Source organism: Balaenoptera acutorostrata, chromosome 4, assembly GCF_949987535.1.
Source record: "Balaenoptera acutorostrata chromosome 4, mBalAcu1.1, whole genome shotgun sequence".
NCBI classification, from domain to species: Eukaryota; Metazoa; Chordata; class Mammalia; order Artiodactyla; family Balaenopteridae; genus Balaenoptera; species Balaenoptera acutorostrata.
Window position 1 is genome coordinate 31,461,251 of NC_080067.1, and position 23,935 is coordinate 31,485,185.

A 23,935-nucleotide genomic window follows, 5' to 3' on the forward strand; every position below is an offset into this window, starting at 1 on the left:
CTTAAGCCATTTATTTTCTTCCTTTCTCTATTTCTATCAAGAAATCTTACTCCATTTCACTGCTGAGAGGTATATCTTTTAAAGATGACTAAGAAGTTTAAAAGAGAATGTAGGGACTTTCCTGGCAGTCAAGTGGTTAAGACTTCACGCTTCTAATGCAAGGGGTGTGGATTTGATCCTTGGCTGGGGAACTAAGATCTGACATGCTGTGCAGTGCGGCCAAAAAAATAAGTAAACAAAAGTAAAAATAGGGCTTCCCTGGTGGCGCAGTGGTTGAGAATCTGCCTGCCAATGCAGGGGACACGGGTTCAAGCCCTGGTCTGGGAAGATCCCACATGCCGCGGAGCACCTGGGCCCGTGAGCCACAATTACTGAGCCTGCGTGTCTGGAGCCTGTGCTCTGCTACAAGAGAGGCCGCGATAGTGAGAGGCCCACGCACCGCGATGAAGAGTGGCCCCCGCTTGCCACGACTAGAGAAAGCCCTCACACAGAAATGAAGACCCAACACAGCCATAAAAATAAATAAAAAATAAATAAATTTATAAAAACCCAAAACTTGCTTCCTTGTAAAAATAAAAAGAGAATATAAATTGATTCTCACATACATAAATGACTGGTTGGCTTCATTTTGAAACTTGAGGTCCGTAATCAAAATTCCCACAGAGAAAAAAAAGGAATACTCACAGACGGTCTGGTCAAGTTCTCAAGGCCAAACATACATTCTTGAACAGAAGTGGGTGGATGAACAAAGAAGTCCAGAGTCTATCTAAAAGCAAACAAACAAACCATAGAGCATGATATCAATAGAGGCCATTTAATAGTCAAATGTGTTATATTCTCTCAAGGTTCAGATGGATCTAGTAGCTGAGGGCTTTCTGATGAGGTAACCTCTTTCCAAAAGGTCAAGGCCAAGACCAAGGTGGCCTGCTGAGAGCCATGGCAGAAACACATTGATATCTTGTCAGTCTGGTCCTAGTTAGAGGTTTTTCAAAGCAAGATAGGGACAAAGCTCCCTATTACTGAGAATTCAGACATTTGGCATTGGAAATTTGGCACACATCATAAAACAGTACCAAGGAGTAAGTTGTGCACATTTGGAAAACATCTCAAGCATTAAATGGTGACCCTAAGTGCATTAACATGTCCTGGTAACCTTAAACACTTCATATAACTTCCAAAATTGCTCACATCATACATAGTGAGTAGCTTGACTAGCTTACACATTTAGACAAGAGACTCTTTTCTACTTATATATGAGATGTCCCCTCCATTGATATATTTGCAGTGGCAGTTCTTGTAATTTTACACTCTAGTGTCTATTCTTTGGAAAGACACATTTGTATGATATAACAATAGAAAAGTCTTAAAATCTTATTTTTCCAGTACTCACAGCCAAAATTCCTAATGGAATATATCAGACACTGATATATACTAAACCATAATCTATCGACAGTTTGTACTGCATGTAATGGGATCCAATACTTTTACATTTCAGGACAAGGATGGATACAGTGGCATTTTATACCAGGACAGAGCTGAGCTTTTACTACTAAGCTTATTATCTTACAATGCAAGAAAATTAGGCTTATGTCAGAGCTGGGGAAAAAAAAATCCCACAAACTCAATGGTCTTCAAACATTGTGCGTGGTGTGACCTGTTTAAAGGAACCACGAGGACCCCAGTTTCCTAATTTCTACATGGAATACTATCAAACCCCTTTCCCTCAGAGAATTGCTGTGAGGTTAAAATAACATAAGTAAACATATTTTATAAAGTGTATAGAGATACATAACAGTACATTCTTATTTCTGGTTCTAGTAGTACAAATAGCTCTCTGATATTTTCATGAATTTTTTTCTCTAACTTCATTAAAAAAATTTAAAGCCATAATTATCTAAATATTATAATCATTATAATATTTTATAAAACTGCTTTTTGTGTAAAGTTTGCCTATTTTATAGATGTCAATTTGCCAGTTGATTTCTTACATGGTGTGCTCAGAAATCAGATAGTCATACGTTTTTCAGTCCTTCAATCCTAAGCATGAACTAAGATTTCTAAAAAATTTCCTACTAAGAAAACATGGTTTCCACATGGAAATTTGATCTTAACAATTAGAACTTTATAATCTTCCTGTATCTTCTTTTGAAGGTATTATCATACCAAATTTAGCTGAGGAAGGAACTTGATAGAGAATGGGGACTAGTACCAAATTTCTCCTGTTTCTAATTCAGTTCCTTTCCAAAGCTCCTCAGGGCCTCTCAGATCCATTGCTTCTTTCTTCTTTGGTTTTTAGTATTTGTCATTCCATTATTTAAGGTTATCAATTAGCCCAGACAAAATTCTTCCTTCGTAGCCCAATAAATGATAAATGGATAAGTAGTCTTTAATTATTAACAGAGGCTAATAAAACAATGTCAATTTTTCATCAGTGGTTTAAAATATTGAGAAGTCTCTTTCCAGAGATGCATGATCCACATTTTCTCAATTCTTAGCATTATGTTGCTCTCTTTGTGCCAAATAGCCAAGCAGGAAGTGAGGAATTACTAATGCTCTCTATGACTAGTGTTCTACCCAACTGAGTGAGCAGAGTGTTACAAGTTCTCTTCTGTGTCACTGACTTTACTTATGCAAATCCAGGTTACTATCCTCGGTGTCCTCCCATGGATACACTGGGGAGGGATTCCTTCAAAACAATTCTAAAGACCTCCCAATTTATAAATCCATGTATCCATTCCAATGGACAAATTTGAGAACTTGCCAAACAAAAATGGTCTCTCTTCATAAATTTCACTGATTACTCAAGCTATAGGAAAAAAAAAAAAAAAAAGGTAAAGGTTTAAGACTTTCATTAATTGATTTTAATTTTATTCATTCATTCATGTATTCATTCATTCAATTTGGACACCAGCTGCCATAAAGTGATTTGATTTTCACTTCTCACTCCATGGCACTTTATTATTATTGGCCTGTGAATATCTATCTGTTCATGTTTCTGCATTTTCCCTTCATCCTCCTTCCAAATATTATCCCTCATCCTTCATAAGCACCCACACTGACATAATTAAGGTATGGCCTTCAAAGCTATTTTCTGGAAATTATTTTACCCATATGTATATCTGTGAAACTTGTGTAGTTTGAGGTTTATAATTTACATAAAATGATTGCTCTGTTTTTTTTCTTAACATAGTATTTTCGAGGTCTATTTATATTATAATATACAGATTTATATCATGCCTTCTGACCACTGAACAGTATTACAATTAGATTGTAGTCATCCCACCTTTCATTACCTATTACTCTGATGTGCTTGATGATTTAGGGAGAGTTAAGCTGTGACTACACTACAACAGATATATTGAATATGCTTGGCTTCCCAGTGGGGATTAGGAATTGGACAGCAGTTGATGAAAGCTAAGAGTACAGAAACTATTCCTTTTTACCAGGGGAAGAAAGGGGAAGGCAAGCAGCGTCCATCAAGGCTGCTCCAGCTGAAATGGAGTTAGAGGACACAACATTTTCCAAGATTAACTATAGTTAATCTACTTCTCTGTAATTTGTGTGAGCGCTGCCTGGCCTTGCCTAGGCCTTGCCCTACCCTATCTAGTCAGGCCAAAAAGCTAACATTTAAGAGGACTAAAACCTTATTGACTTTATTCACTGAATATTTCTTCCTCAACCATCTCTCATTTTCCATTTTCCAACCTGTTTGGTATTCCATGCCCCATGTTTCCAACCTTGTCTTCTATCTACAGCTTCACACATGCACTTTGAATCTGACACCTGATAAAGCTCTGGCAGGGCTCACATAACCTCCCTTTATCTATGATTTGCATTCACCCTTCAGACCGTTGCATTAAGCTGTTCCAAAGAAACAACGCAGATGTCTCAAATTCAAGTTTAAAGGCCATCTCCAGCAATCAATATTTCAGTTGAGTTTGCTTCATTAGAAGGAATAGCAAAATATGGATCAAATGAACGAAATTGATAGTAATCAGCTGTCAAGGCTTGGGAGCTATGAATGGTGAGATGCCATTCTTCTGGCAAAGAAAATCAATGGGTAGTACACTACCTTCCAGATATCTGATTAGCCTACTCTAATTGGACTATCGCAAATCCACAAGAGATTTATTATAATACTCCATATTTCATCTTTAGTGCCCACATTAGACAATCTGATTAATTGTCCTACATTTTCAGTAATCCTTAAAAAATTTCTGAAAATGAACACATTTCATTGTGGTTTTTCACCAAGGATTTTTTTTCAGCAATGAGGCTATACCTGAAAATTGACATAGGATTCATGAATACAAAGAATGTTACATAAAAGGAAATTCTATAACCTTTAAATGAGTTGGGGATGACGAACTTCTCTTACACAATGGACAGCAAACATTCTAGTTACCGAGTCACATATATGGTGATAACCCAGTGCGACCTGATCAGGTCGTCAACTCAATGTTTTTATTCACTTTTCCTAGAAATTTCAAGCCAAATTTTAAGATTTGTAGAGTATGATTATAATGCAGTTTTTAGTATTGGATAGATGCTATGCAATTTATTACCGTTATTAATTATCAAATCACAATTATTGTGATAAAATACAATTATACAAAAAGACATACACATATCTTTAAGTGCACACATGGAATATGCAGAAGAAAGGAAGATAATAAAAATGTATGAAACAAAAAGGGGAACTAGGAAAAGTTTTTACGTGGCTATTGATATCCACCCATCTGTCACTGACTAAAACGTCAATATTTTGTGGTTCAGAAAAATAAAATAAAAATTTAAAGCATATTATATTCTTATCCTCTTGGTTTTTTCCTATTCATTTTAAGTAAGGATAAAGAACTAAATCTGAGTCCTCACTATTTCACTGCCTGGCTCAATTTGTGCTCTGATCTGCATATCTTTTTACCATACCCTCAGATTATAAATCAGGAAAGTGCCTCAGTCCTTAGAGGACAAAGCTAATTCCTTAGCAAACTCATCTAAACTGGGATGCAAGCTTATCTGTTCAGACCCATGTCCTCTCACTCCCCAGCATATGCCCTTCTCTACAAATGCACAGGTTACTTAGATTTCTGTAAGCAAGTCATACACTTTTTTTTTTTCTTGAACTTTTACTCCATCTTATTACCTCTGTCTACAAAGTCCTTTCCCCCTTCTCTGCCTGGCAAAATCTTATCCATCAAAGCTTACTCCAAATGCTACCCCCTCTGTCTGACAGTCTTAGAAATTTCCCCACTTCCCCCTCCTACAAATAGAGTTAATCACCTTCCTTTTGCATGTACTTGTCAGTAGATAGGTAGTTAGGTACCTATAAGAATTAGTGTCAGTAACTATATAGTCCCTTGTAACTACATCTACCTTCCTCCTATAGCAGAAGACTATGTAATGCACACTATACAATACTGTATAATAAATACAATAAATACTGAGCTTTGAATGGCTGTGACGAAAGAAAAGACTATGACAATCATATACCTTTTTTCCTAATAAGAAACAGGATACAAGTTTCCAAGTGGAGAAATTATGCACCTTATCAAATTGTTGAGAAAATCTACTCATCACTTTTACCACCGTAGATATAGGAAATATCCAGGGGCTACAACTAACTGGTGCAATTATTAGTTACCCCTGAATCTTGCTCGAAATGTTTATCATAAGGCAATACAGGCCCAGCCAGTGCATATTTCAAAAAGTCCTAACTCCCCTCAATATGGGAGATACTGTTTTGAAAATTCTAGATACGCTACATCCTTTATCAAAACTCATGTGCCAAAATCCATGTCAAATTACAAACAGATTAATAAGTTGGGATTTGGTTATATTTGCTTTCTCAAAAACATTGGACACCTGGTTGGACATATGGGTCACAGTTATAGTAATACACGAAATCCATACTGAGAGAGCCTAAAATAATTCCTAATGCCAGAATTTACCCTATACCTATGAGAACTGGTGACAGAATGTGTTCACTCCCTTAAATATGAGGGGGCCTCAAGGGCAATAGTGGATGAGCCAGCTGGGGCCTAGGAACTAGCATCCAAGGGAGAGTTTCCTTTACCAGGAAGAAAGATGCTGCCCTCCTCTTCATCTTCCTCTGTGTCCTCCTCTCCCCTTCCTCCTTCTAAATAATCATATTCAACTTATCACCTTTGCTAAAAGATATCAGCATAGCAACTCATCTGGAAATAGTAATAGTGCTGACTACTACTGTGCTTTCCGAAAACTTCAACCATTCTCTCATTCTGTGTGTGTCTGTGTGTGTGTGTGTGTGTGTGTGTGTGTGTATGCTACATTATATAAAATGCCTTTGATATCTGGGAAGTTGTACCTATGAGGAGAAAGAGAGCCACAGGGACAAATGGCAGCTCTTGGTATCATTTATCAAGAAACTATGGTACTGGGACATCAATCCTCTCACAGTAGCTATAGAAGTGTAAAGGACTCGGTTTTAACAAGTTAGAGTTTGGAGAAAAATTGGTGCACTTTGTTCTCCTTGCCATGGTAGGTGTTCTAGCAGAGGGCAGAGCTGTGATCTGAATGAAGATATTTTTACTTAAAAATTCCAGTGCTGGAGTAAGCTTGACAGAACATGAATATCCCCAGGTTCTAACCCAGATCCACACACTAAGACAGAAACTCGCCCAAATATAGCATGTTAGTATGACAGCATTAGCTACCACTGCTTAACAAAGCACATGAAACTTGGCTTAAAACAACCACCATCTATTTAGCCACAATTCCCTAGTTCAGCAATTTAGGCTGAGATTGCCTGGGCAATTCTTCCTGACTTGGCTGGGCTCCCTCTCTCATGCATCAGCTATCATCTGGGAGCGTGGCTTTGATATTGTCTATGCTCTTCCACTTGTCTTTGCCCTCTGCTGGGAAAACGGGACTAACATTACTCTGGCTGAGGCAGTCTCTCTCATCCACAGCATGCTTGCCTGCTCTTGTCCACAGAGCAGAGGCAGGGTCCCAGGAAGTAAGTGGAAGCATGAAAAGACTTCTTAAGACTTGGTCTCAGAACTGGCACACAGTTCTACCAAATTTTATTGCCCAGTACAAGTCATACTGCCCACCCACATTCAAGGGGAAGGGAAATAGACTCCAGCTCTTGCTAAGAGATGCTGCAAAATTATATGCAAAGGGATGGGAATTCAGAAAAGGGTGCAGGATTGTGGTCATGTTTACAAAGTACCCCTGTGTGTTAGAGAAGGTTCATTGCTTCTTACCCTTGGGGAATCGCTGATATCCTAAAGATGTTTCATCTGGTGTGTTACAGCTCGTCCTTAATGAGCTAGTGCTGGTGTCATGAGTTCTTTTTAGTATCATCATGCCACACATTGATGGAGTGCTGTGAACCCTGACATTGGCTATCAGCTTTTAACAAAGAAGGTTTAAGAAAAAAATTTCACTTGTTGCTTGCTACAGAGAGGACAAGCTTGATGCTGCTCATGAGGGGCCAAAGAATTTATATAGATATTTACTGGGTTGTCAAACACAAATACTTGAACTTTGATGATAATGTAGCTACAGTTGTTCCAGGAAGGAGATGACGTATGATGCTTACATACGCTGATCTGCTGAAACCTAGCAGAGATGTTGGTCAGCATTATATACACTTCAGAAAATAATCAGTGGCCACACACATTTACCTTCCTAACAGACTCTAGCAGAGATATCATCAAGATTCCCAGAATATCGAGGCAGGAGTATGCCAAATGATCTGGAAAAGTCTCTGTACTAAAACCCTTGGGACACAGTGGGCTTAGATAGGGGTGCATGACACTGGAGATTTGTTCAAGAGTGTAATGACTTATGATATGGAGCACGCTTCTTAAGGCTCCTGAGGTCCAGGAGTTCCCTGGTGGCTAGTGGTTAGGATTCAGGGCTTTCACTGCCGTGGCCTGGGTTCACTCCTTGGTTGGGGAACTGAGATCCCGCAAGCCGCGTGGCATGGCCAAAAAAAAAAAAAAAAGGCATCTGAGCTCAAATGAGAAATTTTACCCAAACATACGCATATGCAAAACATGCAGTTGTGGAAATAACAAGATTAAAAATAAGATCATCAGCTGTGCGAAGCATGACCTGCGATATGAGGAAGATTCCTAAACCCATGCCTATGGTATATCCGGGATTGTCAGGCTCTGCAGGACTTCTGATCCTGAATGTAATGTTCTTATTGAGCTACGTGGGGAAGGACTATAAACTGGCCAAGAATGAATAGAAACACAGGCCACCTTTCTGAGTTAGAGAACAGAGGTTCTATTATGGAATGGTCATCTTCCCTTTTCTTAGGGGATTTGAACTTGGGGTGCTTTCAAATATATTGATGCCTGGGTCCCACCCCTAGAGATTCTGACTTAATTCATCTGAAGTGAGATATGGGCATGTAGAGCTTTAAAATCGCTTAGATGATTCTAATATGGATTCATTCCTCACTCAAGTGGGGAAGAGGAATTAGAGAAATTCCTGGAAGGGTGAAGACAGAGATTTCCTTGAGAAGTACAAATGTTCCAGAGATGCTTGCTTCAAGTTATAAGCTGTCGGCCGTCCAGGGAGTAACAGGCTATACAAAGATTGACACTACTTTCTGGCTCTCAAATCTGTCACAGTAGACTATTTCTTGAAGTGCCATTCCTGGCTATAGAGGCGATGCCCCTGTTGGGGCCGTACTCTCTTGTCTGTCATGAACAGACACAGAAAGAAATAGCTTCAAGATCTCAGGCTTATATTGTTGAGAATTATCTGATTATAAAAGAATATTGGGGCAGGAATGCTGTCCAGGATTTGAATATTTAATATTTTGACCATAATTCAACAGTGTTTTGTGTGCTTTAATATACACCCAGAAATGTAATAAAGGGAAAGGGTTTCTGTTGATTTTTATGTTGCTGACACTGTATTTGTGGTATTTATGTCATCATGGGTTGCCTATAACAGTTTCTAGTAAGCTGCTTTGAAGTGTATGGCTGAGCATAAGTTGATAGGAAAAATAAAATAGGGATAGATTTGGGGCTCAGATTCTACATGACAATAGGTTAAGAGGACCCAACCATGGGGATAGAAGAGGACCCAGATCTTTTTACCACATTCCCACTGTGGTCCCTAAGAGGGGACTTTTGCCAGTAATTCCACATTCTAGGGAAGAAATGTCATCCTATTACTCACTCCTCTCCAAGGGAATAACAACTGGGTGCCGTTAGCAGTGAGTTCTGCAGAAGCAATGCTGACTGGCCTCAGCCCTTTTGCTCGTGGCCTTCAGACCCCAGGTGTAGTGGAACTTGCTCTCTCAGTCCCCGTGCACGCGGAAGACAACATGCACCTCCCTCAAGGAGTCAGCTCCGTCTCACCATCTCTGTCTGGCCCTCCAAGAAGAGCAGGGACAGCCCAGGTGGTGGGCTTGTTGTCTCAAAAGAGGAGGAGGCCCTGTTTTGGTCTCAGGTCACCCATTACACTCTATAATCCAACTCTTCCAGCGAGAAAGCTGATACAATAATTTGCCTCATTTCACTCCTTGGGTCAATTTTTCAATTTGGTACAACCAAGAAAGATGGGCAAGTGAACAGTCCGTATCAGGAGCCACACAACTTTGCTAAAAGTAATTAAATGAAAGTAGCAAATAATATAATTCCAATGTACTCATCACTAAACGTTCAAGTGCCTGCACTACTGTGATCTGCTTTGAAGGATCCATATGTGTGTGTGTGTGTGTGTGTGTGTGTAGAGAGAAACAGACAGAGACAGAGAGACAGATGAAGAGAAAGGCAGGGAAGGAGAGCACTCTCAAAGCAGGTAATAAATATATAGCTTTATATATATATTATATCCACATATATTAAATATTTACATATATACATATACCATATATATGTAAACTATATATGTTTATAATGCATGTAAATGTGTATACATGTGTGTATGTATATTAAGCCAGATTATCAGTTAAGCTTATTAATTATTTAAATACAAGCTTCTTCAGTTTGGAAATATTTTTTATAAACCCTAGGAATCCCTACGATTTATATCATTTTTCAAGAGCAAACGAATTTTAGTGAAAAAAGCAAGGGAAAATAACCCAACTCCACAATTTACTCACCATATAATCTGAATCATGTCACTTGAGGTATTTTTCATTTGCTTAATCAATATAAAGAAATAATATTAACAGATGTCCCACCAAAAAATTACAGCAAAGCTTAAATGAATTAAGAAGAATTAAATCCTTACATAAAAATTCAAAAGACCATGCAATTGTTATTATATTTACTTTCATTGAAAATAAATAAGGGCTTAGAATAAAGACCAGACTCTTCTCCCCAGCTGTTCATGATTTTATCAACCATTGAGAAATTAGAATGCAATTTAATAAACTATCTAGAAAATTACAGGCTGTTAACAAAAGTTATATTCTCACCAAAACTGTAGTAACATCTGCAAACGTTATTAACCCATTACTGGATAAATTACCTTACATGTGCTCACATTAGCACATGGAGACCCCGGGGAGGTTAGCAGTTCAGAACATAGGCTCTGCGGCTGGAGAACCTCCAAAGCCCTTCTTACTTCTGTGACTTGACTGATTTCCTTAACCCTCTGTGACTCAGTTTACTCATCTATAAAATAAAATCTATCTCATAGGGTCATTTGAAGGATTAAATGTGGTGATAAGTGCATATTAACTTAATGTAGAACTTAGCACACAGCACTCAGCTCTTATTATTAATAAAACAGTGTTCACTATTTTATTTTTTATTTATGCTGCTTTTTATTTATTCCAAAATGTATAAATATGCTTAAAAATGCTAATGTCTCTGTAACTTTGCTGCAGTCTTCCTTGACAATTTTTGTCAAACCTAAGCTCAAGTCATAATCAGGCAATGAAAAACATATAATAGCTCAAAAAATATGACCAAAATGTAAAAAGAAAATATAAAACAACCATCCAACTCACCAAAATTCTCTTGCTCTTTATGTCACCAAGTAGCATAACTGACATTTTTCACTAAATTGTCATCTTTAAACTTATACAAGTACATTACATAGCTCTTTTGGCAACTTAGAGACAATTCCTTAGATATTGCTGTGAATGGCCAAATCACAAGTCTATATATCAGTCCACTTGTATCTTTATTTTAATTACATACATAGATGTATGATCCTTTTAATGCCAAATAAGCATTTCTGAAAGTCCTCAGAGAAGATCCAAGCATCTATCTACTCTAAAAATAATCACATTAGCACACTGATGAATAGTAAAGGACTTCAGCCAAATTAACAGTATTATATGGCAGAGAGACAGACAGACAGATCCTATCAAGCCCCTAAGAAGAATATTGTTTTATCACAATTCATTGTGGATATACCTAATTCACTGTGCAGACTTTTCCAATACAATTCCACCCAATGAGATAATGTATATTATTGCAATAGAGCCAAGATCTACAAAACGATTACATAGTTTCCAAATTTATTCTTAGAAAGCTAGAACTAGCTTCGGGTACTTCATCACCATTTGCAAGGTTCAAAGCTTGGAAATAGGAAATGGTGGATGAGTTTATTAACATTTTACCTTGCAACTCAGGTTCAGTGATAAATGACTAGAGGGCAGCCATGCTTGAAATCCACTATACCTTTGGGTTCAACTCAAATAATCTAATTGGAGTTACAAAACAGGTCTAAATTAATAAAAATTTGAAAACCAAGTCAGATAAATGCAGTACTAGAATGCTGATTGTACCTGTAATAGTCTGCTAGGGCTGCCATAACAAAATACCACAGACTGGGTGGCTGAACCAACAGAAATTTATTTTCTCACTGTTCCAGAGGCTGTAAGTTCAACATCAAGGTGTTGGCAGGTTTGGTTTCTCCCAGGAGAGAAAGGCCACCTTCTTACTGTGTCCTCACCTGGCCTTTCCTTTGTTCACAGGCATTCCTGGTGTCTCTTCCTCTTCTTATAGGGACACCAGTCCTACTGAATCAGGATCCTACCCTTATGACTTAATTTATCCTTCATTACCTCTTTAAAGCCTAATCTCCAAATATAGTCACACTGGGGTTTAGGGCTTCAACATACGAAATTTGGGGAGATACAATTCAGTCCATACCAGTACCTCTTCTGTAAAGTAAAATGTCAGCAGATTTATTAACACTGAGCTCATTTTATTTGCTCCCAAGTTCCAAGCTTGAAAATATCAATGTTGATTTATAGTATCCATGATGAAAGTCATAAACTCACGATGTGTTAAGAATAGCAACAGAGAGGAGTAAAAATGTCAAACCAGAAAAGAAATTTCTACTTAATCAACCAATATTTTTGTCTGATTATATAAAAGAACCATAGAGTTAAAACATGACAACAAAAAAATACATGTTTATCATTAATCCAATGTTCCAGGTTATTAACATATGAATGTATAATTAGTATTATGGAAGTAGCTATATCAAGGGAGATAAAAAATTGGCATAAACTCAGAGTACTTCACCTTAATTATAGGAACACTAAGTGTGGAGCACTCCAGATGGAAAGACTTTAATCCACGTGCACGGTCCCCCCCAAAATAAAGTCTTGCACATATATGTACAAAGTGTTTTTCAATCATATATGTAGATTCTCTTAAAGTTCACAATATTCAATCTCATTTGAATCTATTAGTGAATTAGTAGCAAGTATTCACCTTTGTGATTTTTTTCAAACAAGTGATATCCAAAATACAACTAACAACAAGTGGCAGTTTATGAGCCTTATAGATATGCACAATAAAAATAAATAAATAAATGAAATAAAGATTTGGAAACATTGTAAACAATAAAACTATTTGGAGTTCAAAGGCAAGATAAAACATCACAGACTAGGATGCCCAAGGAAAGTGTTTTGGAAATTGTGGGACTTGAATAGGTTGTTGAGGGATGGATGGGAAGATTCATAACAATTTTATAAAAGAGAAGAAGATATTAGACATGAAGGCAGTGGCATAATGAAAGCATTCATCTAATTGATAAGGAGGCTACTTGTAAGACTGGTAACTGGACCAAAGTTTGAAGAAGTAAAAAAAGATCAGAGCCTTGAATACTCAGTTACAGAAGTCAAATTGTATCCTGAAGGAAGGATATGTTGAAAGAATTTTAGTGGGAAAATATCCACAAGAAACATTTTCCTGAAGATCATGTATCCATCCCCTCTATTTTAAAGACCAATAGCTGAAGTTTCCCTCAAAAACTGCCCTTTCTGGACTCTTAGTCCACGGGTCCACGACAAATGTGGAATTCATTTCATCCTCCAGGCTCCATGCATGGACATTGGTCCCAGGACTGATGTATTACAACCCCTTGGCCAGGGCTGAAGTCTTGAGACAGGCAAGACCAGTATGACAGTTCAGGGAAATTTGTTGGAACGGTTGAAAAGAGAAAGTCTCATTCTGCTAGTTTTTCTGGGCTGTAAGGATATAAGCGGAGAGATGCTTGGAATCGCGAACAGAACCTTGAGAATGAAGACGACACAGAGGAGAGAAGAACCAAGAGATGGGAAGAAATCGTTTGCAGGTAACAGATTTTTTTGAGTGTCTTGATATATCTGCCTGAATACAATTTTGTTCCCGAGGCATTCAATTATATCAGCTAATAAATTCCCTTTTTGGTTTAAGCCAGCTTTCAGAATGTTCCCTGGTTCTTGCAACCAAAAGAGGTCTTATTAACTCACTAATAGAATGAATGTGTAGGGTTATGTCAAAAAAATCAAGGTCTGTAACTATGGAAAAGGAACACCCTGGGTTACAAAGTGAGTGTTGCTCCAGTGATTTACCACTGAAAAAGGAAAACACGTCCCCAGGATGGCACTTTCCTCAGAGAGAATGATGGTGGAGTTGGAAAACCATGGAATAGGGAATTAGTGTAACAGACAGAATTGGAAAGCAAAATAACTGACCCCATAAAACTACAGCTAAAGATGGGTCCTGAGCCATGATCCAGGGAAAGTGGTCTGCCATAAATTTATGGTGGAAACATACAGTTTACTGTTAAGAATACAGCTTTTGAATGAAGCAAATATGAGTAGAGTCTAAATGAGACCAAAGAAACAAACATCTTGAAAAAATCTAAGTGCTTGGGAAGCAATGTAGATTTTTGCACACTTTAAAACAAAAAAGCATGAAATGTATAGTTCAGAGCATGAAAGTGGATGAAATGGCTTCATAGGAACTGATTAAATATGTAAAACTAGTATTTTAAATCAAACATTTTTTGTTATCTATTCTATAAACTAATTATGTAAGATTCACTCTAACTCAATTTTTAAAAGGAAACTTTAAATGATAAATTTAAATTGTAATATTATTTCCAAGAGAACTTTGGGGGGGGGAATAGTACTACCATCCACTTAAATAGATTTCATGTAAGAATTTAATATATAACAGTTTAACAAATTATCTTCCATTGTGCTGCTGAAAACTTGTTATTTTGTCTAACACTAATAAAGTAGTTAAGAATAACCCAGTTTGGCAAAGGAAAAATCTTAATGAGTTAGAAGGAAAGAGCTTACAAACCAACAGAAGGACAAAAATGTAAATGCCACTGAGTCTGGAGATAATTTGGTCTAGTGTCAAAACAGGACTAAAAGTATTTATATATCTTAAACCTCTGGCTTAATTTAATTAAGACAAGAAAGAAAGGGAGAGAAGGAGGGAGGAAGGGAGGGAAGAAAAAGGGAGAGAGAGAGAGATGGACAAAGAGAGCAAGGGAGAGAAAGAAGGAAGGAAGGGAAGGAAAGGAAGGAAGGAAGGAAGGAGGAAGGAGGGAGGGAGGGAGGGAAGATGGAAGGGAGGGAAGGAAAGGGAGGAAACTACAATCTTTGGTTTAAAAAGCTAAAAAACCAAACATGTTTTTTCACTTGGAACATCTCTGAATGAGGTGAATGAGCTAGGTTGAAAGGTCATTGCCTCTTTCAGGACGCTACTCTTCCATTAAACATGGTGGAAAGATAATTGCTAAGTGAATTTTCTCATTGACGTCCACAGAACCTGATTTCACAGACCTCATAAAAGTATATAAAGGCATTAACAGAAATGGTCTCTAGAAACTTCTTTAAATAAGTGTAGCTCCCTTTAGAGCTCAACACAATCCTAGCTTCATCCCTCAGTGATGACATAAATTAGATGCACATTATCTCACTCATTCCCAAATTCCTATCTTACAAAGAACATTCATTTTTTGACACTCTTCCTTATGTGATGTTATCTAGCCCAACACTCATATTTTTCATGTGAAGAAATTGAGGCTTGAAGAGAGTGCATCATCTGACCAGCTCACATAATCGGTGATTGACCTGGGCCGTGTCCACGTGACTCTTAACTATATACTCTTTCCATAGACAGTCACATTTCACACTCCAAATATCTGGCCAAATATTTAGTTTCCAGAAAGTGGATGGTGATTGCCAATAAAAGTATAAAAGCATAAGTTTTATTCTCCTGTGAAGGTAAAGTAAATATACAGGGAAGTTGTCAAGATTCTGCAAACGTTTGAATCTAAATTCGCAGTTTGGCTGCATCAGTCTGATGAACTGGCGGGTTGTAGCCCCACCTTCCCGGCTCCAGGTGTCTCTATATGAGTTTATATGCATAGGAATAATGCAGCTTGTCAGGAGTAAGGTTACTGTGGGGGGTTTGTTTGGTTTGGTTTTTGTGTTCTGTTTTGTTTGTTTTTAACATTTGCCTTAGCTTTTGCTTTACACCAGCCAAATGAGGCAATGAGTCAGGGATGAGAGGAACAAGATGATGAAAAGAGAGCCTTCTCTAGGCCAATCCCATGGATTCAGTTTTGAGCACTAGGATAGATGACAGTCTTTTAAAAGAAATTGACAAAGCTTGGTCCAATTGAGACTTTACGAGACAGATTGAGGAGGAAGTGGAGCTACTTTGGATGAAGTCAACTGCAGAATTAGGTAGAGCGTTCCTTCCAGTTTTTGCAAGGGACATAACTTGACTTCAACAAAGTGATTATGTAAAAGAATGCACTTCTATATGTAACCTCAAAGTTTTTGTGCTGCAGAAGCTTCAAAAAAACCTGAAACTTCCAGAGAGAAGGACCATTCTTAGAGGGAAAAGAAGTTCCAGTGACAGGGATGGGTCACACCTTCCACCCAAAACAGTTTCTAGACAGCAGAAAAGGAGGTCAGACTGAAAGCATGAAGAGGACCCTACCTCATCACACTCCATGGTAGAAACCCCCAGAAAAAATGGACCAGGCTTTAAATGAAGACCCTACAAGAATGTAGATGGGAACAGCATAGCAGCAAAATGTGGATATTAGTGAGATTGTCCAAAGCTAGTGAGTCCCAGGCAAATTCTAATTAATTTTTATTAGCCTTTGGTTAACTAATTACAATCAAATGTGCAGTCACAGTTTCCATAGGAAGAGAAAATTAGTGATGGAATCAGACATTTCACACAAAGATTTGAACAACTAAGAAGCAATTAGAATGTACTGGGAAACAAGCATTCCTTTTAGTAATAGGTTATACATTAATATACACAAACAGGTTATTTATCTATTGTCAGTAACAGGAAACCACAACCCATGTTTGTTTAACATATCTTTGGTAGATAGAAATTTTACTTCCTTGACAGTATTGCATTTAGAAAAATTGTGGTTTGATTCAAAAATGCTGACACTCTCTCAACCATCAGACAATACATCTTCTGAAGATAGTCATATCACAGACATAAATATAAATGCAGGCAAAAATAAAATGCCAACTCAGACATGTCCTGAGTTTTTTAGGATCTTTCTCATGTCTTTCAATATGTTTATCGTCAAAGTGAATCTCCTTTTCATATTTCAACCTTCATGGTTAAAGTCAAGTTTCCCAAAATATTGGGCTTGTGAAACAATTGACACTAAATGTGAATCATTTCTTGAGAAACTTGGTTTAAACCAGGAAATAACATTCTGGGTTAAAATAGAAACCTAAGCCCACATAGTTGACTCTCTCCTTCTTCCAAAGGCAATAGTCAGTCTAAGATTTTTCTTGTGTTGTCAAGTCTGGCCAGTAATACAGATAAAGACATTAGTAAGTAGCCTGGGGCCCTTTGAGCTTCAGAACTATTTTGCATGTACTCTAAAACTGACCCATACAACAAGCTGGATTAGATCACTGGGGAAAAGGACTACGGGATATCCTTATGCCTCTGAATTATTAGAGCACTAGCCTCTAAATTCCCTTTCCTAATTTTAGTCCAGATGTCAAATATATAGTATATCTTATATTTAATTGATATGGTATTTCTATTAGAATTTGAGGTATTTTGGGTCAAAAGCATTAAAACATCTCCTATTAAGTAATAAATAATAGCTGACATTTTATTTTTACTTTCAGCAAAACTGTAAAGAAGGGTAACCAACATGGTCGAAGGACAGATAAATAGGTTACAGAGAAAGAACAAAAATATTCCTTGGAAACCAGGCCGGAGTAAGAGAAGAGGCTGTAGTTTTTAACGGATTATGTGCCAAAAACTTATAAAGTACCCATATATTTCTCTAAAAATTGTCTTGGAGAATTCGTTCCAACTAAATTGAAAAACCATCAGCAATTGTTCTATTTTCAGAAAATGGGCTAGAAATTTTGAAAAACATGCCTGAGAATAACTAGACAATATGAAAAAAAGTATTTAAAAACATGTTTGAGTGTATCAAAGAGCTAGCAACAGAAAGAGTTAAGATCAAGAGAAAAAGGTAAACTAGCACAATGAATCCAGATTTGGGGCTAATTCTCCCATAACGGCATCTGGCAATTCTAGCAGAGACAGTTGAGAAGCTGAGCAGAACTTTCAAGCAGGTCATGTGGCTGGGAAAACAAGAACTGGATGTGAAGGCAGGCTCATGTGGGAGAAAGCCAGGTCAAACTCACAGATTTTGGATTGGGACAGCAAAGGTTTATGCCTAGGAATAAGGTGTAAACATAAGAAATAAACAGATCCTGGGAAGGACTGAAGACCGCTTTAAATGACTTCATTAATGAGATATGGGAGGCCCTAGCTGCCTTTGGGAGAAGGAAAGAATCAAATGAATGAATTTTGTTCACTACTTCTGGGACTTAAATTATAGGTATGTCAGCCCTGTTCACTTCATTCCTATGTTTCTTTGGTTTCCTTCTGTACTTGCCATTCTTTGATCTCTCAGTATTTCATCTTATATATGTCTCTAATCTGCTATTAATCCATCCTTAATTTCAGTTATTATATTTTTCAAATCTTGAAACTAATGTCTTTAAATAGTTTTCAACCCTCTTTCAAACTTCCCAATCTTGTCATATATTTTTAAACAGGTTAACATTGTTATTTGAATATCTTTGAATATCTTTGAATATCCACTATCTGGATATTCTATTCATTTGTTTATAGGGTTTTTTTTGATTTTCAAATATTACAAACAAAAATTATGGAGATAATTTAAGGTATGGGGTAGGCAAAACCATTATCAAGCCAAAGATTTAATAACCACTACGAGCTACAAGCATGACAAGTGCAATGTAGACAGTTTATAGAGCAAGACCACTGAAAGCTAATGACAATAAAAATTTTAAAGTCAGACAGACAAAAAAGAAAGGTATAACATTATTAACCTTGTATGAACCTAATAATATAATCCGTTATGAAGCAAAGAGTTTACAGGACTAAAAGAGCAGGAAATTTTAGCACACTTCTCTCATTCCCTCATAAAGCCAATAGACATAAAAATCAGTAAGATGTAGAAGATTTGAATAACATGGTGAAACAGTCATATCTAATGATCATTATTTTGCACCATAACTCACTGAAGCAGGTCCTATTATTTACACCTTTTTTATATAGATGAACAAAAAAGAAGTGACTTCAAGAAGCTAATGCATTAGATTGCTCAGCTACCTATGAGTAATTAGTCCATGAATAAGCAGGGGAGCCAATAAGAAGCCTCTCTGAGTTTCGTTTGTTTGTTTGTTTGTTGTTGTTGTTGTTTTCGTTTTTGCTGGAGCAATTGCTAAAGGTGCTGTCTTCCTCTGGAGTTAGAGGCTGTAGAGACACTTAAGCTAGTGCACCTTGCAGCCATCTTCCCAGCCAGACGAAGAAAGCCTTCTGCACTAGGTAAGAATGAGGCCAATGAAGAAGGAAAAGCATGGCCCAAAGAAGGCGAGAGAGGGGCCTAAAGTGAAGCTTTAAGTCCCTAAATTCAGCCATTAAGTAGAAAGTCCTACCCTGGCTACGTTTGTGACACCACCTTGCAAATATATAATAGGCATATTATTTCTCTAGTATACAGACAAGGCTTGATGTGCTTGCAGACTTGTGGCCTCCTTGAAATAAAAGTATTTCCTTCCTGGCATCAGGATTCTGTGGGTTGGAAATCAAGCTCCAGGCACTAGAAAGAACTACTGCTATTAGAACAGGAAGCTAGCAGAATTATAGGACAAGGATAGATAAAATGGCTAGCTTTAATTTCTGAGGCCAATGAAAATTTCAGTAAAATAACTATGGTCCTTTTTATGTAAATTCAGTATTACTTGACTTCATTTCTTTCCTCTCAATTTTTTTCTAAAAGATATTTATATATTTAACATATCTGTTGGCATAGAGTTATAAAAAATATTTAACATTGTTTCCAATTAATTTATCATGTCAAAAAGGACTGAATTAAACTGAATAGACATATTAATACAAATATTTTCAGTATGTTTAAATTGAAGAAGCACCTTCAATTTTTTTTTTTTAAAGCTGAAATCTATAGAAATTTAGTTGTAATACACCCAGGCCCTTGCAACATCATTTGTTTGCAAATCCATTGTTTCTCCTCCTTAAGTAAGTGTAACTCTTTTTTAATTCAAAATTAACACTCTGTGAAATTATTTGTTTTGAGAATCAAAAGTCAGCCTTTGTCAGATGCTTGGTTTCTGAGGAAATGAGAAGCTCGAGTTTTTTGACATTGCCGCTTTTAATTTTCTAAAGTGCAACAGACGATTCTCTGGATATAATAGATGTGTGTTTACATGTAGCCTTCCTTTCTAAATCAAACTTCCAGAAGTATCTGTCTTCATGTGGGAAAAAACAAAAAAACAAAACCAGATCAGTCTTTCCATAACTCTTCTGTGTAAGCACTATGATGAAACTTGCACGACAGGACATTTGTTTAAATAAAGGTTTAGTTTAGGTGGTTGTTACTGTTGATGTTGTTTCTGTTATGGTTACTTGGAGCCTATTGCTCCAAATAATCATTATTATATCAAAGAGGTGATGCTCAGTGTTCTACATGATTTATAAGAAGCCCTTGAAGGCAATAGGCAAGGTGGCAAAACACACAAGATCAAGTCTCTGAGGGACCTGCTTCTTCAGATATATCTATTTTCTCACCAAGTGCTGTCAGGTTTTTTTTGTTTTTTTTTTTTTGACGCCATTCACAATGCCCCTTTCATTTTTTCGCTCCCTGTCTGATTTTCCTGCCACCCCTATAGGTTGTCAGACCTCTTCCCTTTCCCTGTCACCACTGCCACTGCATCCTCCTTACTCTCCCTGCTTCTCTTCTTAACTTGATGCAGTTGTCCTGACTCCTGCAGTTGGATTCATCTTCCCTAAATACTGTATTAATTGAGTAAACTTTTGCCACCACATGCTATATTTCTAAAAATATTAAATATAGCTCATTTACAAAGCCTGGCACAATGCTTTCAAAATTCTCCCCTTACCTCCTTATTTGAAGTCTTCCTTTAAGACATGTCCGTTTGTCACCTCTAAAAGATACTTGTCCTTTTCCAGTGTTTTCTCCTTCCTTATTCTCTCCTTCTGCCTCTCATCTGCTGTCCGCATTTTATATACCCACTCATCCGTCAGAGTTTATAAAAGTGCTAATTTTCTGCAAGGCACTGAATCTCACTTTCCAGTTCGTATTGTCCATAGCTTTCTCATTACAGACATATTTATATTTTATAAATATTTGTGTAAATATCTCTTATTACATGGTAAGATTTTGAATAACTTATTATAATTCCCATCGTGCTATCATGTGTTTTATAAATATATTGAAGTTTTGAAAGAGGTAAAAATAAATAGATGATCTTTTAATCTCTGTATTAAATTGGTGGGGAAAAGAAATATAAAGTTTCCAAGCTAAATGTCATAATTTGAATCCCAGTTATCTTGACTATTTTGCTTTCAATAATTTCCAGAGTGTACATGTGTAATTTACCTTTTTAACTAAGACAGATATCTGGTGTTTTCTTCATGGAACAACCTACACCACCCATCCCATGGACAGTTTCTTTAACTGTGAACAGAAAAAAAGAGAATCAGAATAAATAGGTTTTGGCAGATATTCCAGACAAAATACTTTTGACGGTCATGGCCACATGTAACGTTTTTGGATATTTTATTCCATTTATACATCCCTACTTCAGCTCTATAACTCAAAGAATTTGTTTAATCTGTTTGATATTTCTTTCACGTCTTTTAATTCAGATATAAGTTACCAGATACTTTACAAGGGCCTAATAGTATTATCCAGATATTGTAAAATGGGAAAGGTGAATTTCACATTCAAAATACCACAGTTTAGACCCCAACTCAATTTTAGCTCCACTCACCTCTGTAACTTGGAATTTTAGGTTTCCATTTTTATAAACTCCTTTAGTTTACCCATCACTGCAGAGCTGACATCTGGCTGCAATAAAGGAATATTGACAAAAAATGGCTTTCAACAGCTAATACTAAGGGCATGACAGAAAAGATCTTTTTTAAGTCATCATAAAGCTGTCTTAATCCTCTCGAACAAGGTAGGATATAAACGAAGTCATCTTTTTTCTTTCCTTAGGGAAGGCATATGTGAAGCTCATTTTCTCACAATTTGGAAAGGAAATTTCTTCATTAGTTTTTCACGAAGGGCTTTATCTTTCTTTGCTTACAAAAATAGTTGGCGGTACAACTTTCTCTGTAGCATCCAAAATTTGAAATCCTTCCTGCTTCCTACAAACAGTAATATGTAGCATATGCCCACCATAGCACAAAGATGAAAATACAAGCCATTGAGATGTCAGAGAATGTGAAACTCCCAGAGAGGCGCTAACAGCCTCCAAGAGCCTCAGACTCAACTGACCAAGCCCTCCTTCCAACACCCACCAACTTTTCCTCCAAAATTGATTATGATGGCTCCATGCAGCTCCAGCCCCGACAGTACTCAACCCCCCAAAACTGGATCCAGGCTAGAATGTAGACATTACCTCCTCTTTCCCCAATACAATGTAGAGAAAAATCTGTCTTCCCAATCATTTTCTCAAACCAGAAGAGGTGGAGAAAGACATGTGCCTTGGACTGAGGAAAGACTTCTTCTAAAGGACCTGGAGAGCAACACTATGAAATGAAAACTTAAAAAAAAAATTTAATATTGAGAAATTTTAATAAGGAAGTAGGTTGATATCTAAAACCCATCACCATCATTTAACCTTAGTTAAAACATTTAATACCCTAGGATCCAACAGTCTAACAGGAATATATAACCATTTATTCTTTCAATAAATGCTTATTGAATGCATACAATGCTTCAGGCAATATTCTGTGAATAAAGCAGAAGATAGTATCTGCAAACGCAGAGCTCAGTACTTAGCACGGAAGGTACATATTAATACACCAGCCCCTCCATTTTCTGAACCTCTTCCCCTTATCTCAGATGTTGGCATTTCTCCCTGCCAGACGCCTGGGACCCATTACATACTCTTCCTTTTCTCTCATTCCGACTCCTCTCAGTTATCAACTTTTGCAAATCCTAGCTCTTAAAACTGCTGTCTGTGCAAACAAATGACACTTGGGAAATGCTTCCATCCCAGGTGAGACTGGTGCTGACTGGAACTAAGTTTAAAGACTGAATACATAATCTATTTCTTTAATTCCATGTGCACATTTTTACTTGTGTTCTTGTCAAGGCAGGGCCACTTAGAATGAGTTTCTTTTAACTTTCAGTATACCCCAGCCAATAGTTTTGCATGTTTCTTATTTCCTCCTTCTCAGTTTTAATTAAGGTCTCATTTATTTACTATGAATGCCTCCACATTCTTTCCATTTTCTTCTGATTATAGAAGTCTTCATTTCTCTGCTTTAGCAACCAAACCAGGTAAGACAAAGAAAGGAATGATTTCCACATGGATCATGTTTGGGTCATGTTTGATACTTGTTGCCCAATCACACAGCTTTGGTAACTAAATCTGTCTAATGCCTCTTTCAGTTTTCCTGAACATTTAAAGCTAAAGAAAACAGGCTCAACTCTAAAATGAGCTTGAGCTTGAAAGCCTACCACCTGCCAATTATCATTCTCATATTTCAAGAAGAATTCTACAGAAACACATTACCATTACGCAATCTAGTAAACTTTTAGCCAAAAGTCAACCAAATAGCCTTTTGGTCATTTATTATATCAGAATGAAGGAAAAAAGCCATGGGAATGGTGAAAGATATGCTTTGGAGTGGGAACACTTCTCATTTTCCATTCCAAGGAGAATGGAAGATGTTATCAGAGGAACAATCATTATTTTCCCCAGTTGAGACCTATTTTAATGCATGTAATAACTGATTACAAAGTATTAAGCATATAGTCAATAGCCAAAAATATAATTCATTAAGGTAAAAAACAAGAAGGCCTGAAAATATTCAGAGGTATTAGAGACACAACTTTTACAAATTTAGAAGAAGTGTAATTCCGGAGAGCAGAATGTTGCTCATGAATTCTAAGCTTTAACTTCTTACACGTTTATATGCAAGAAAACGTCAAGAAGAGAAAGTGAAGATTTATGTACATTTCATTTTAGATATCACAAATTTTATCCATTTTTATGAGGTAGGCTTCATAAAGTTTATCTTTTCATAACATTTAAATCTCTCAATATAACTTTTCCTTGACTCATACAGAGATAAGA

The 23,935-nt window shown here is 36.9% G+C and overlaps 1 long non-coding RNA gene across 1 annotated transcript; it reads right to left on the reverse strand.

Moving 5' to 3' along the window:
* Nucleotides 1–694: 694 nt before the first annotated feature.
* Nucleotides 695–21,690, reverse strand: LOC130708082 (uncharacterized). Its single transcript, XR_009008100.1, has 3 exons — nucleotides 21,617–21,690; nucleotides 21,223–21,300; nucleotides 695–766 (listed from the first exon to the last, which is right to left on the reverse strand). It is a non-coding gene; the product is annotated as an uncharacterized LOC130708082 (long non-coding RNA).
* Nucleotides 21,691–23,935: the final 2,245 nt, after the last annotated feature.